Source organism: Drosophila elegans, unplaced genomic scaffold (assembly GCF_018152505.1).
Source record: "Drosophila elegans isolate 14027-0461.03 unplaced genomic scaffold, ASM1815250v1 contig_814, whole genome shotgun sequence".
NCBI lineage: Eukaryota > Metazoa > Arthropoda > Insecta > Diptera > Drosophilidae > Drosophila > Drosophila elegans.
In genome coordinates this window covers 8,388,375-8,402,720 of record NW_024546167.1, presented here as the reverse complement: position 1 = coordinate 8,402,720, position 14,346 = coordinate 8,388,375, and the positions used below count along the sequence as shown (strand labels likewise).

At 38.5% G+C, this 14,346-nt stretch overlaps 1 protein-coding gene across 1 annotated transcript in view; it reads left to right on the top strand.

Annotated features, from left to right (window-relative positions):
• The first annotated feature begins 13,433 nt into the window (after window positions 1-13,433).
• The window catches only part of LOC108138218, a 63,243-nt gene continuing 62,330 nt past the window's right edge, over window positions 13,434-14,346 (top strand). The window contains exon 1 of the mRNA XM_017260337.2: window positions 13,434-13,911. The gene's annotated coding sequence lies outside the window, so the exon portion shown is untranslated. The remainder of the gene's footprint in view (window positions 13,912-14,346) is intronic.

The following is a 14,346-nucleotide window of genomic DNA, read 5'->3' as shown; positions in this document are numbered from 1 at the left end:
TCGGGCATCAAATTTATTGCGTTAATTCGCATGTAAAACATTTCGGCGCACATTTTCTAAGCATTTATCAAGCGTTTTATTATTGACAGTGCTTGGCCTGCCATTTGCCAATATACATATAAATATCTCGTCTGCAAAGGCTAAAGTTTTCGCTTAAAATAAATACATATATAACTTATATTTATGCTCATCTTGGTCAGCGATAAATTTGGACTTGAGTTGAGTTTAGCGTGAGTTTGGGTTCATAAGTATTAAATAATGAATGGCGTTTGGCAAATTGAGTTTTGATTTTGATTTTGATTTTACTTTAGCCATTTGGTTGGAGGGCAAAGTCAAGGGTCAGACCAAACTAATTGACTTGGTCGATGGTAATTCAACTTATCTGGATTTTGTGTCTGTGAAATATTTTCAATTAACTTGCTGTCTTATATTTTTGTTTGGACAGTTAATTCTCTAGGATATTAAGAATTATTTCATTAGTAAAACAAAGAATAGAGTTGCAACTAATTATGTAGTTTTATAAACAATATTTTTTGTATGATTGTTTTGATTAGCATTCTGGTGCCCGGAGGTCAATACAATGGAGCCACGTAAACTAGTGGTATATCCATTTCCTGCTTACATGAAACAAACTCAATAAATTCTGGTTGTTTTTGGGATACGGAATTGGGGCTGCAAGGGCGTTGTTACAAAAATTTCTGAACAAATTGAAAATTCCAAAATTTGCTGAGGCATGCGAGCAGAAAATGATAGAATCTACGATGAAATGCACAAAAAGAAGGGGCGGGCATTAAGAGGAGCAGCCGAAGGAGGATGCACACGCAACCAGCATATATCCGTAACTCCTTCTGACATCAACTGCACAAAGGTCATGGGGGCGGTGGGCGGTGGGTGGGTAGTGGGTGGTTTCGCTGGATGGATAGTGACACATTTGGCGTGGCAATGGCATCAAAGTCAAAAGCTACATTCGCTGCCGAGCGGATGGGGAGGACTGAACAAAAGTCAGTTGGGAAAATATTTTGTCATGTCATCAGCGGCATCAGCAACTGAAAACTGGCAACTGTTGCAACGGCCATGGCCACCAGCACCACTACCACCACCATCAGCAGTTGTACCACAGCACCACTCCCAAACCCGCCCCCACACCACCACCGTGCAGACTTCTTCCTCGAATCGCTCCAATGCTTTTCTCTGTCGCCGCCAAATGTGGTTACAATAATTTATGCACTTGTAATGACTGACAACAAAGCGTTCAAGAAGCCGAGAGTCGTCATCCGAGAAGGACCCAAAAAAATAACGTGAAAATAAGAACTTTTTTTACCGTACCGAGACTTAAAGTACCTTGCTTTTTTAATGGCAGATCTGTAATTCAATACTTTTTAATCAAATTGAATTTTTAAATTATAGAATTTTTACACTTTTTTCTATCTATCGGCAGCCATAAATACTTTTATTTTGTTGGGGATTTTTTTAATTTAACATCGTACTTCTTGTTTTAATTGAAACCTATAATAAATAGTAAAGTTACAAAACAAATGACTTTTATATGTTCAAACTAAGATATTTTAAAAATTAGGCTTTTGTTTGTAAGAACAATGTTGGTCGAAAAAATGGTTTTTTAAGATTATACATAAGTTGGTAATAGACATATTTAAAAGATGATATGGGTATCTTTTTCATAATAAACCTGATTAAGATTACACAGTAGAAAAATAGTTCATCCGCAGAAACGAAGGACTCCGAACTCAAAGCTTCCATTCGCTGTCAGTTGCGGCGACTGACGCGCAATAAAATGCGTGTCATGTGTGTGTCGTCACCCTGCCACGCCCTCTCCCCTGGCCGTCAGTGGGCGCCACGTTGAAGGGTTGCCGTTGCCCTTTGCCGAATGCGCGCCGACGGTTTCGGAATCATCTCTGCAACTCTGAAATGCTGCTGCTCCGGCTGCACTTCAAAATTAATTTAAAATTTATAGTTGGCGCTATTGCGTTAAACGATGTTGCGGATAAACGGGGATGAAAGGACGAAAGGACGAAAAGGTGGTGTTTGCAGGAAGCATCTATCATGGCGTTGAGTGATTTGCGAGTGTCAAAGGAGTGAAGGAGTCGGGGCGAGTCGAGCGCAGTCCTTCGCCGCACATTCGATTTATGTTAATGCGCGTCGACCGGCTTAAAGCGTTGTGGTTAAAGTACTTAACCCACGAAAGCCGGCTCGAATGAGAGATTAAATTGGAGGGTGCCCATTTATAATAATTTTATATAAACAAAAATTTTAAAAGGTTAAATAAAACTGTCTTAAAGCCAAAAATCGAACATTTCGCCCAAACTTACAAAAAAATTACTCATACGGCATGTATACCGAAAAAAAGTATGTATTTAGGATGAGAATAACTTTTCTAACTGGGAGATAGTGACTATCACCATTTTATGTGCAAATTTATTTTGTATGTGTTAAAAACAGTTAAAATATTGACTTGTTTATATACATAGATTTAACAGGTATTAAAAAAATATACACAGTGTGTGTTATTTTACGAGCTCTGAAAAAAAGTATTTTGTAAAATATTTGGTATAAGACAACACTGCCTGCAAAATATACTTTTTCAACTGATTTATTGCTAATCCTTTCAAAATATTAGCAATTTTACATAGGAAATAACATTTTTTGTAAAAAAGTTGCATATATTTGTATGTATGGTATAAATCATAGACACTTTACCAACTTATTATGAAGGCCTTTTGTGTTTTTGGACACATTTTTGTAGAAAAAGGGTTGACTTCACTGGGATTTTCATCTTTGGTACACTCGGCGATCCTTCTAACAGGCTCGTTATAATCCCCAGTCCTCCAGTCAGCGTTTATTCCACTTCATCTGGTTCTCGTGTGCGCTCATCTTCAGCTCGTTTGTCAACACTGTAAGTGGGGTAATTTTCAATGTAAACGCATCGCCTACAGCAGCTGCTTCTCGTTTCCGAAAGTTGCGTTGTTTTAGGGGCGTGGGAGACTTTAGTTTGGGCGTAGGCCTTAAGGGCGTGGCCCCTTCATTTGCATTGTGTGGGTGATGCTGGGTGGTGGGGGGTGGTGTGTAGAAGTGGCTGGCGAAGGACGACGTCGTCGTCGCGTATGGCAATTGCATTTTAAATGCATCCCGCCACGCCCCTTAACCTTCCTCCACCGTTTGGTAAGTAGGCTCCGCTCGCAGTTGTCGTTCTTGTAAAACTGAGCAACGTTTTTACAGTGCCAGCAAACATATTTGTGCCCCACCCGCTGCCAACCGACCCACTCAATGTTTTCCTCTGCTCTGCTAATATGCAAAACTCACTTGGCCCGCACTCGCCTCGGGTTTCTTTCTTTTCTTTTCTTCTCGTTTCGTTTTGTTTCTATTCTTTTTTGCCACTTTTTATTTTTATTTCGGTGTGTTTGTATGCGTGGTAGTGCCCATTAATTGTAAAAACTGGGAATAACGACTATATAGATATAAAAAAAATCTAAAAAATTATTAATTTTCTTTTCTTTCCATTTTTAATTTGTATAACACAAAATAAAAATAATTTATATAACACATTAATAACAAGAAAGAAAGCAAACTTCGGCAAGCCGAAGTTCATATACCCTTGCAGCTATTGCATGAATTAAATACTTTTGAAAACATTTAAATTATGATTTACTTGAGTATATACTGAAAAACAGTGAAGCTATGATGATTTGCAGCTCAATTATTAGATAGTTATTTTATATATTTTTATTAGTTCTATGGGAGCTATATGATATAGACGTCCGATTTTGATAAAATTTAAACCATAATTCTGAAATAATTAAACATTGCCATATGTCGAAGAACTAAACAAAAAATTAAAAAACAGAAAAGTTATAATTTTTTTTCATTTATTTCTCCGATTGTTCCTATGGGACCTATATGATATAGTCGTCCGACTTTGATGAAATTTAAACCGTAAATCGAAAATATTTAACCATTACTAAATGTCGAAGAACTAAACAAAAAATTAAAAAACAGAAAAGTAATAATTTTTTTTCATTTATTTTTCCGATTGTTCCTATGGGAGCTATATGCTATAGTCGTCCGATTTTGATGAAATTTAAAACGTAAATCGGAAATATTTAACCATTACTAAATGTCGAAGAACTAAACGAAAAATTAAAAAACAGCAAAGTTATAATTTTTTTTCATTTATTTTTCCGATTGTTCCTATGGGAGCTATATGCTATAGTCGTCCGATTTTGATGAAATTTAAACCGTAAATCGGAAATATTTAACCATTACTAAATGTCGAAGAACTAAACAAAAAATTAAAAAACAGCAAAGTTATAATTTTTTTTCATTTATTTTTCCGATTGTTCCTATGGGAGCTATATGCTATAGTCGTCCGATCCGGCTCGTTCCGACTTATATACTAACTGCAATAGAAAGACAGCTTTTGGGAAAGTTTCATGCAGATAGCTTTAAAACTGAGAGACTAGTTTGCATATAAACGGACGGACAGACGGACAGACGGACAGACGGACGGACAGACGGACATGGCTAGATCGACTCGCCTAGTGATGCTGATCAAGAATATATATACTTTATAGGGTCGGAGATGTCTCCTTCACTGCGTTGCAAACTTCTGACTGAAATTATAATACCCTCTGCAAGGGTATAAAAATAAACTTCTGTAAGGATTTAATATAAAAGTTATAAGCAAGAAGTGCGACTATCTTTTTCCTATTTTTAAGCAATATTCAACATCCGAATTGGCAATTCGGCCAGAGAATTTCAAGCAATAAAATCACTACTATTCTATTTTCAAAAATTTTTAACGTAGTGGACACTGATTTAATCTATTAAAAAAGTATACATTTTTTAACACTGTGTTGTAAATTATTTTAAATAAATCTTAAGTAATAGCTCATTAAAAAATGTCACTATGGGGTAAACTAAAGCCGAAAGGAGCCCAAAAGTGTCCTGTTTTTTTATTTTCTGCCCTCAAACTTCAAACTAAGCATAAAGTGTTGCCTAATGGGTTTTGAGTGTTTTCGACTACTACAACTACGCCAATAGCAACAAGAAGAACATCGGTAAGGCCAGGAGAAGAAACAGGACGAGAACGAGGACGAGGAGGGTAGCAGGATCAGCACTGCAATGCATGGCATGCATTTTTTGTTTGCTGCTTGCCAAAAGTTGGTCATTAGCGTTGTTTTCCAGCAGTGATGTTGTTTTTGCTGCTGCTGCTGCCACGGGGCAGAAAGCGGAAAAGTAAATAACAATTAAAACAATTTTTGTGTGCAATGCAAAAGTCTCCTAATGACTTCGAGCTCTCTGAGGTCAAGGATAAGAGCTGAGCTGGCTTCTGTTGCCCGGAGTTGTTGCATATTTTCGAATATTTATCGAAAAGTGATTTCCTCTTTCCCCTTGAGATTAATGAAGGAAGTTTGTGGCAGGTTCCTGAACATGGATGTTCCCAGTGCTGGAGTAGAATCCAATTAGCAAGTAGTTTATTTTTGAAACAGATTGCTTGTTGTTATTAATTTAAGACTGCGCAGAAAGAAAATATTGAAAGCAAGGCTTATATAGAGATTATTTACTATTTACTCTTTGAATCAATTATTTTGTTTTGCTGTGAAGAAACAAAACGTTACCCAACATGACTAACGAGTTGAGAAGGTAATCCTTTGACATACATTTAAGAAATTGAAATCATCCTGAGATACAAACCTTTTACATTATTTACGAGTCCCTTTTCAGGGAAATTTATTTTTTGACCCGCTGCCGAATCGTAAATTAAACAATTCTATGCGGCGCAAAATGCCACACCAATCGCATGACCCTCGTCGAGCCACAGCCAGCCCAAAATAAACATTAAATTTCACCTTTTGCCTCCGATATGCATATAAATCTATTATAATCACTTCGACGCCACAACAAATTATGATTGAGAATGTCCTCCAGCTCCGTGCGACGGCGGTATAAATCTCCTGGGAAATGCCAACCCAGTGCCCCGAAAATAAGAAAGAGGAAATGTCAGGCCAAGCAAAAGATCTAAGGGATATGGTAAATCAAGCAACATAAATCATTTAAATGATTACAGCTTAACTTTTGACGCTTTTGAGCGAAATTAAATGAAGGATCAGTCCGAATGGCATGGAATAGAGTGGGGTGGGTGGGGGCTTTGGCAAGCCAAGCCATCATAAAAATTATTTATTTGCTTTGAAGAACCAGAAATAGGAGCGCCAGCAGAAATGTAACCCAAATCTATGTAAGTGAATCAAGAGAAATCACTTAAGTATATTTTTATGCTGGACATGCCGTCCGGAATTACAAATACAAGGCGGCACGCACGCACGCACAGGAGAGGGACCACAACCAGAACCAGAGCCCGAACCATATCCTGCAACTGAAACTGAAGCTGAGGCAGGACGACGGCAGGACCTCGGCAGTCTGACGGTCGGTCGGCGGTTTTGTGTGGCTGTCATTTGCCCCCGGGGGTTTTCGCCGATACGAGGGGAGGATTGAGGATTGAGGACTGGGGATTGGTGACTGGGGACTGGGGACTTTGGACTGAGAGCCAGGAGAAGAGCCATCAAAAGGACATCAACACGTAGCAAATAAAAGACATGCCACAAGGATATGGCGGCGCTTCTTCGGATGCTCTTTGGCCAATGCTACATTGCAAAATTATTATGATTTATATGGCCTTTGGGAATGCGCACTAAAACCCACTAGCACACTCTCTTTTGGCCGAGAGCGGAACAGCGGGGACAGGCTACATGGGACAGACAGTCCGACACTGCCGACACTACCGACACTGTCGACACTGGCGAGTGTCGCACAAAGAACTCTTGGCCCGGCCAGGATACGTAGTATGCTTTCAGGCGAGTCGTCGCATTGGCCGCAAAACTTTTGCCCGCTGCGACAAAATAGGAAACTTTCTTGGCATAATTCTTTCTATTTTCCTTTCCTTGCGCCTGTCGTCGTGCTTGCCGTTCAAGTTCCCGCCAGCGTCGCTTTTGCCATTCTACGAAATTAGGTTAACACTGACGAATTAAGGACATTAGCGTCATAAAGAAATAAGTAATGAAAAGAGCAGCCAGTTGGGCATTTTTGCCGAGTGCGTAAAGCGCCAAAAGCAACAAGAAAACAAAAACCAGAAAGTTTTCCTGCTTCTCGATTCAACTGCAGTCCAGATTTGAAAGAATTTGCCGGACTAAAAGAAAACTAGGCTGTGGAAAAGCGTGATGTGAGGCTAAGTTGCATATAATTTGATATAAATAACTCGACAATTTGGACATAATATTATTTTTAATAACGAAATCAAGTACATTTTCTAAGTCATTATAAAACACATTTAATCCTTATTACTGAGATGATTTTAATATATTTAATTTGTATAAGAAACAAAAATAACAATGTATGCACTAAAACAATCTGAAAAGGACATTTAGATTTATAAGTTTTAGTTCTTTGTTAAATACTTGTACACTTTTTTATAATTAGTTTTGGGACCCCCATAATAATTATAGCTATAGCTAAATAAAAAGATTTTTATATTAACTGGACTATTTTCCAATAATAAATATTTTAATAAACCACTTTTCAAGTGCGCTGTTGGACATTTTTCCACAACCGCTCGCCTTCTTATCAGCACGCCAGCCAAACAGCCTCCTCTGCCGTCTGCACACGCATATTTTCCAGCTAATAAAATATTGATTTATTAAATAATACCCCAGCAACGACGATGCGCTTGTCAATATTTTGCAAATTTGTGTTGCCATCAAGCCCGTCGAATGCTGCCTGCCGCCCAAAAATTTCCCAAACACACACACGGCTTATAGTGGCCTCCGGCAGCTGCCACGCTCCCTGCCCCGACGCCCATCATCCAACAAGATCTTCTGTTGGCCTTCGTAAAGTGCTTTTTAAAATCCCGCCCGGAGCATTTTGTTTGTTTGCATCATTGGCAGCTGTTGGTGGCCAGCTTCGTTTTTGGGGGCGAATGGAAATCGAGGGAAGTTCGGGGCTCGGCAACCGCACAACTTTAAATTTGTTGGGCACCCTTTCTCCTCCGGGCTTTGTTTGTCCCGCTCAATAAAGCATCTTTGACGTATGGTTTACGCCGCCCATGCCCACGCCCACACCCATGCCGACTTGCGCCCCATCAAAAACCCCTTCCAGACTCGATATAAATATGAGCGGAAGCTTTAGGGCTCAGCCGCAACGTCAAGTCCAGAGTTGTCCCTTGAACCGCACTGGAAAACAAAATCTATTTAATATTTCCGAAAGATACATAGATGTCACAGAAATCTCTTATATACACATTCTTTTAATAAATTCACTGTTTATGTATTGTTAATAGATTTCGATTTATTTAAGTTTTGCGTTTAAAATTAAAGTCGAACAAAATCATATATATTATATTTTGTAATGTAAATATTTTATCTGAAAATAAAGTCTTAATAACTCATTTAATTAATATTTTCACAGTTTAACAAATGTGTTGCTTTTCTTTGAGTGCAGTTTTTTCTCGCCTCTTTGTCACAGCCAATTTCATCCTCTCCTTCTTGCACTACATCCCAGCAACTGTCTTTTACACTGTTTATTGATGCTTTTGTTGTAGTTTTCTGCTGCTGCTGCTGTCGCAGACATTTGCTGACGTCTATTATGCCTTTTTATAGAAATTTTCTTGGGCTCTCGAACAGCAACAACTTTCCGGGAAAAGCTCTGCAAAAGAAAATAAGGGGTGTCAGGGGAGCACTGGTCTTAGTTTACAACATTGTCTTGCGGTTGCTGCAAGCAAAATGGTTTTATGCAAAAATTTTCCATCTCAGTTTTTTTTTTGGGTCTATTTTTGGAGAACTGTTTAAAAGTTTCTAGTGGAAAATTTTGGACATTGCGACAAGGGCCCAGTAATGGGTTATGATCAATCAGCAACTTAAAATGAGCCAAGTTTCACAATTTTCCCGTTTAACACTGTATTTTAGCGTACATTTGTTTTAGCAATGTATATATTTGCAAATAAAATGTGCTAAATGTTTCTGTGCATTTACAATTATATGCGAAAAACATTTTACAATTATCGTGGCTACATGAAAGTTGTAAATACACATATTTGCAAACAATATTTGCACTAAAAGGAGGTTGTTAATGTAACTTTATTCATGAAGTAAATATTTTAGTTTCCCTCACATCATTCAACAATAAACACTGCGCAAAATGTTTTTAATTTCTCTGTAATCATCACTTTATCTCTTCCTTTATTTTGCTGCAACGAAGAACGCAATTAGACAACTTAATACCCGAGGCGACCGCAGACTAAACCCGAAATACAACCGAATTTTTCCGCTCCCTACATACCTGACATCCGGTCCAAGGGATGCAGGACCTGGCAGGACCATTTCCATTTCCCCTGGCCACAAACTGCAGTCGAGGGACAGACAGACTGCTATTATGGCACACGATAAAAAGTAAATGGCAGAGGAAGGAAGAATCCAGTGCCTTGGCTGGGGGTGAAATAAAAAATCGGAAGCCAAAAGCGGGCGCATAAAAATAGCATTAAAATTGCCACGCGGACATCCGCAATGGACCCCGAACTCCATTTGTGGGACAATTCCGGGATCGGTGGCCAGGTCGTCCTCCGGAACGGGGCGGAAATGCAAAAGTAGACGGAAATGCAAGTTGTGCAAGAAACTCTGCATCGAATTCTGGGGGGGGATGGGCGCAAAATTAAATGTTTCCGGAAAGAGTGCCGAAATACAAGCCAACGACCGAACGACAGACCGAAATATGACTTCAAACAATTTTATTGTCATTTGCCGGACGACATTTTGACAGTTTATTGCATACACTTTTGCCCCTCCATCCTCCGCTGAATGACCCCAGAAAACCTCATTTCCCTCCAGTCCGTGTCTAATTTGGCACATCATTTAGCGGCAGCAAATCCCCGAACAGCCTGACTTGGTCACTTGTCACCTCGACGCTGGCGCCTGCCATCCATTAATCAATCAAGTGGCTTTTTTCGGCGGCATATTTTCCTGACTTTGGTCGAAGGATGAGGGCCCTCAAACCCACACGCACGCTGCGACAATTAGCGCCGAGTTCCATGCCTTATGCGCTTCTTTGAAGTGTTTCTTGTTAATGAGAGACAACTTTTGGTTTTTGGCCCGACTTCCTGGCGGTTTTTAAGGAGCTCTCAAGGCAGAGGTGGCGTTTCAAATGGGGAAATGTAAACTTTTTAAATTTAGTATGAAAATAGCTGTAAGCAATAGCCATAAACTTAGATCTGGAATGATTCTACAGCCCAACTTTTGGCCCACAAAGTAGCTACTCAGCCAGCCCCCTTGCATCGAACTCTGCACGCCTCTGATCCAAGTTGCCTCATCAACTCTCGCTTCATTAGCTGCACACTCCAAAGGCCAATGCCAAGAGGTGAAAACAAAAAGAGCCATACTACACACGTATATATTCGGAAAGAAGCTGCTACTACTTGCAGACAATAAACCAGCGGGAAAAAGAAGCACTGCGAGCTGAGCAGGTCAAAGTTACACAAAAGGAAAAACTTAAAAGGAGGCAGTAATAGCAACAAAAACCACAACAAGGAGCGACAGGAACTGCTGCTTCTTTTTCCACCCAGAGTCCACCTCATCGCAGCCGTTGTTACTGATGTTGCCGTTGTTGCTGATGTTGATGTTGCTGTTGCCGTTGTTGGCTGTCCTGTTCCAGCCTGTGGCTGATTGATCTCGTGGGAAATTTTGCACAGTTGATGCAACCAACAGCAGCAGGGACAAAAGAAAAAAGTACACAAAAAAAGTTGTGGAAAAAATACACAATACGTAAAATAAAACGTAAGTTTTTCCCCCCCCTTTATTGCCACTTCTTTTGTTTCAGCTCTACCGTTTTGTTTTTCATCTCGTTTATTCCTTCGCTGGCGCACACGAAAATTAACTTAATGTCACTTACACTTTAGTGCTTTGGGTTAATTTGGTTAGATTATTGTTAATATCCTTTGGGGTGCTCTGAGCCCGAGTGTTACTTTCTGTGAGAGCGTGTGGCAGTCCTGGCCAAGGAGTTTTCCTTCCCCAGCTGCGCGGCACATTAAGCGCTTAGACTGTTATAAAAATTTTCACATAAAAATGATGCATAGGCCTCGGTCAAAAGTTTGACGATTGTTTTTGGCAAGTGATTTGACAAACACATAAATATATCCATAAAGAAAATGGTGGTTGACATGGTGAAATTAAAAATTAAAGTAGGTTTAAATACATCCCTTACTTTTAAGCCCGAAATAATTATTTCTTTGGCATTTGGGATTATGATTTACAATTTTCTTTTTTAATTTATATGTTGAAAAAAGCTCAAAGTCAGATTTAAAAAATTATGTTTTGATATATTTTTTATGTATTTAAGTGATTGTACAATTTACCATTCTTTTATAGACCCACCTAATTTTTCTAAAGTCAATAAGCCCAAGCAGAAATATGAATACAGCAAATAAGTTCAAACCATAATCATCGGCTTTTAGGCACGTGCTGGGTTTAAAAACTTTCCATGGGAAAAGATTTTCCTCCATATTCATAAGTCAATTGAAATTTATGACACAACACATGCCGTCTCACAGCGCAAATTTGTGTTTATCTCTAGAAAAAAATATATATATGTGGGGTCTAGCACCCACACCGAATTCAGACTTGGCATAATAATTTACAAAGCATTTTACGCTTCGCTTCGCCTGCCATCTGCATTAACCGCGAAGTCAGTTTCGCTAAGAATGTCGAAGCGAAAAAATAAATATGTTTGTAAATAAGGAAAATATAGATAGAAGGTCCTGTTTTTCTTTTTACTGTTTTCAAGGTGGCTCAGGTGGTTTCTTATGAGGTGCAACAGGAGTATTGTAAATTTCGAATAAGATAAGATGCGCACTTGACAAATATACATTAAGAATTGTCAAAACAATTAGTCAAAACGTACATCACAATTTTAAGGCACTGAGTGGAAAGTAAGCATTTAAAAGGTTTCGTTGTTTTATTTTTAAGCGGAAATTCTTGACAAATAAAGTGTTTTAGCAAGTTGAGTAATGCAAATAAGTTAATGTAATAACAACCACTGCTTTAAAAGTTGAAAAACCATCTTAAAGCCCTTTTATTGACTGACTTCTTCATGCATCCTTTATTTACTGGCGCAACAATAAAAAATCGCGTATGTTGTATATGTTTTTATGACAGCCCAAGGTACGGAAGTCCCCCAGCATTTTTTACAACCTCGCACCCTGCCTCCTTGTTGGAAATTACGCTTTCATTTGTATGCAGGGATGCGGTGCCCTTCTATGCGATTCTCATAATTACATTAAGCATATTAAAGCTCGCCAGCCGTCTGAGTCGGCACTCCCCCTGCATATTTCCCTCCGTGGCGCACAATTCGCGGCTTTCCTTTTGCTCAGGGCCAACTAATAACGTGTCATAAAAGATTTTCAGTGCTTTAAGTGAGTGCGGAGTTGGTGGGGTTTTGCGGCATAAGGCGAAACATATTGAAGCATCTTAAAACCTTATGAAAACCCACTGATAGGGGGCTTACACTAATTCCTTGACTTTGCACTAAGCGGTAAATGCATTATTCCTAATTAATGGCAATTAATTGAACCTCAACCACGATTTAATTTGCATATGAGAAGCATTTTCGTGTGCATATGCGTGTAATGCAAACAATGCAAGGTTATTAATAAATGTGTAAGACTTTATTTTGTCAATACTTCATTCGTTCAATAATGATTTTTTTCCAAATTTCTAAGTTGTTTAGACATCTTGGTCTTTCCATAATAAGAAATATTAATTAATTATTTTATTTTAAATGCAATAATTTTTATTTGTTGTTCCAAAATAAGCTATAAATATAAAAACGAAACTAATTATAATGTAATTTTTAGGAATAATGTAAATAAGAGCTGTTATTTTTTCGCCTTTTGACATGTTTTCACAAACAGTCGTAAAATAAGAATAAGGAAAATGATTTCCCCTTATTTTAACACTTTTGGGACTTGCAACTGTTAACAGAATCAAATAAGACAGTGCAACTTATATCACTTTAATGATATGTAAATAAAATAACTAATAAAAAATGTAACTAATTGGTTTAAACTGAACAAACAACAAATGGTTTGCCTTAATAATTAATTAAATTAATTAAATTAAGTAAGTATTTCTGTAGGATAATTTAATACTCTGCTAAACCGACAACTGAAACAGTTTCAAACAAATTTCGACCGTTAAATATCCCTGCGCTATTTCTCTCTGACGAGCTTCGGCACCTTCGTTGAGTTGAGAGAAAAGGTCCTGCCAGAGAGAGAAGGAGAGAGAGAGAGTGTAAAAAGCCGACCAGCCACGAACGAATGTCCTTTCTGGGGCGATGCTGGCGACGATGACGAGAAAAATCAGCAGTTTCATTGATAACGCGCAGCGAATTGGATCTCAGACAAACGCCGGCCAGCTGCACTGTCCAAAAAGTCGTGAACAAGGCTGCAAAAACAAGGAAAAAGCCAACATACCCAAGTACAATAGGTTACACGATGCTGTTTGCGACCTCCGTGGCGTATGAGTGATATTGAGTGTAGGCGTATGAGTGATGCTCAGACTCAACTAAATGATTTTTCCTGGAAAAAATGTTCTCCTTCGGTTGACTCGTCGGTCGTTTTTCGCAGCGCGTGTGTTTAATTATATAGCCGCATGCGGAGGATTATGCCCCTGGCAATAATAACAACGGGAATAATAACAATGCAAATTAATTAAATATCGTGCAATCTGCATGCTGGTAACAATGTTGTTCTCTCTTTAATTAGTGTCATACATAAGAGACAAAAAAACATTAAATGCTCTCCTGCCGTTAACGAAATCCTAAAAAAAAACAAAACAGCCGGCTATTCAAAGTTTTTAAAAAGTGAGTACAACATTTGATTTTTATTTCTGTTATAGCCGTTTATTTAAGCTGGACTTCCCGTTTGACTTTTGCTTTTGCCTAAAAATTCTTTAATATAAAATGCCTTATTAAAAATGTATAATTCTATAAACATCCCTATTTACTACATTTCAATTAAGTTCATATTAAAATTTAATTAAACTGGGAACACCTACAAAATGGCCACTAATTAGTTTGGCCTGCCCTGACCATTTGGCCCCCTAAAACTGGCCATGACCTTCGCACGGCATAAAAAATTGAAAACAAAACAAAACTCTGGGCATTTCTTATGTAGACCAAAAAACGCAAGCAAAATAAGGGAATCGACCCAATTAAACTTCGGACCAAGAGGGCGGGACGAATCAGATTTTTGTTCTGTTCTTTTTTTTTCATTCTAAGCGCCGACATTTTCATTCC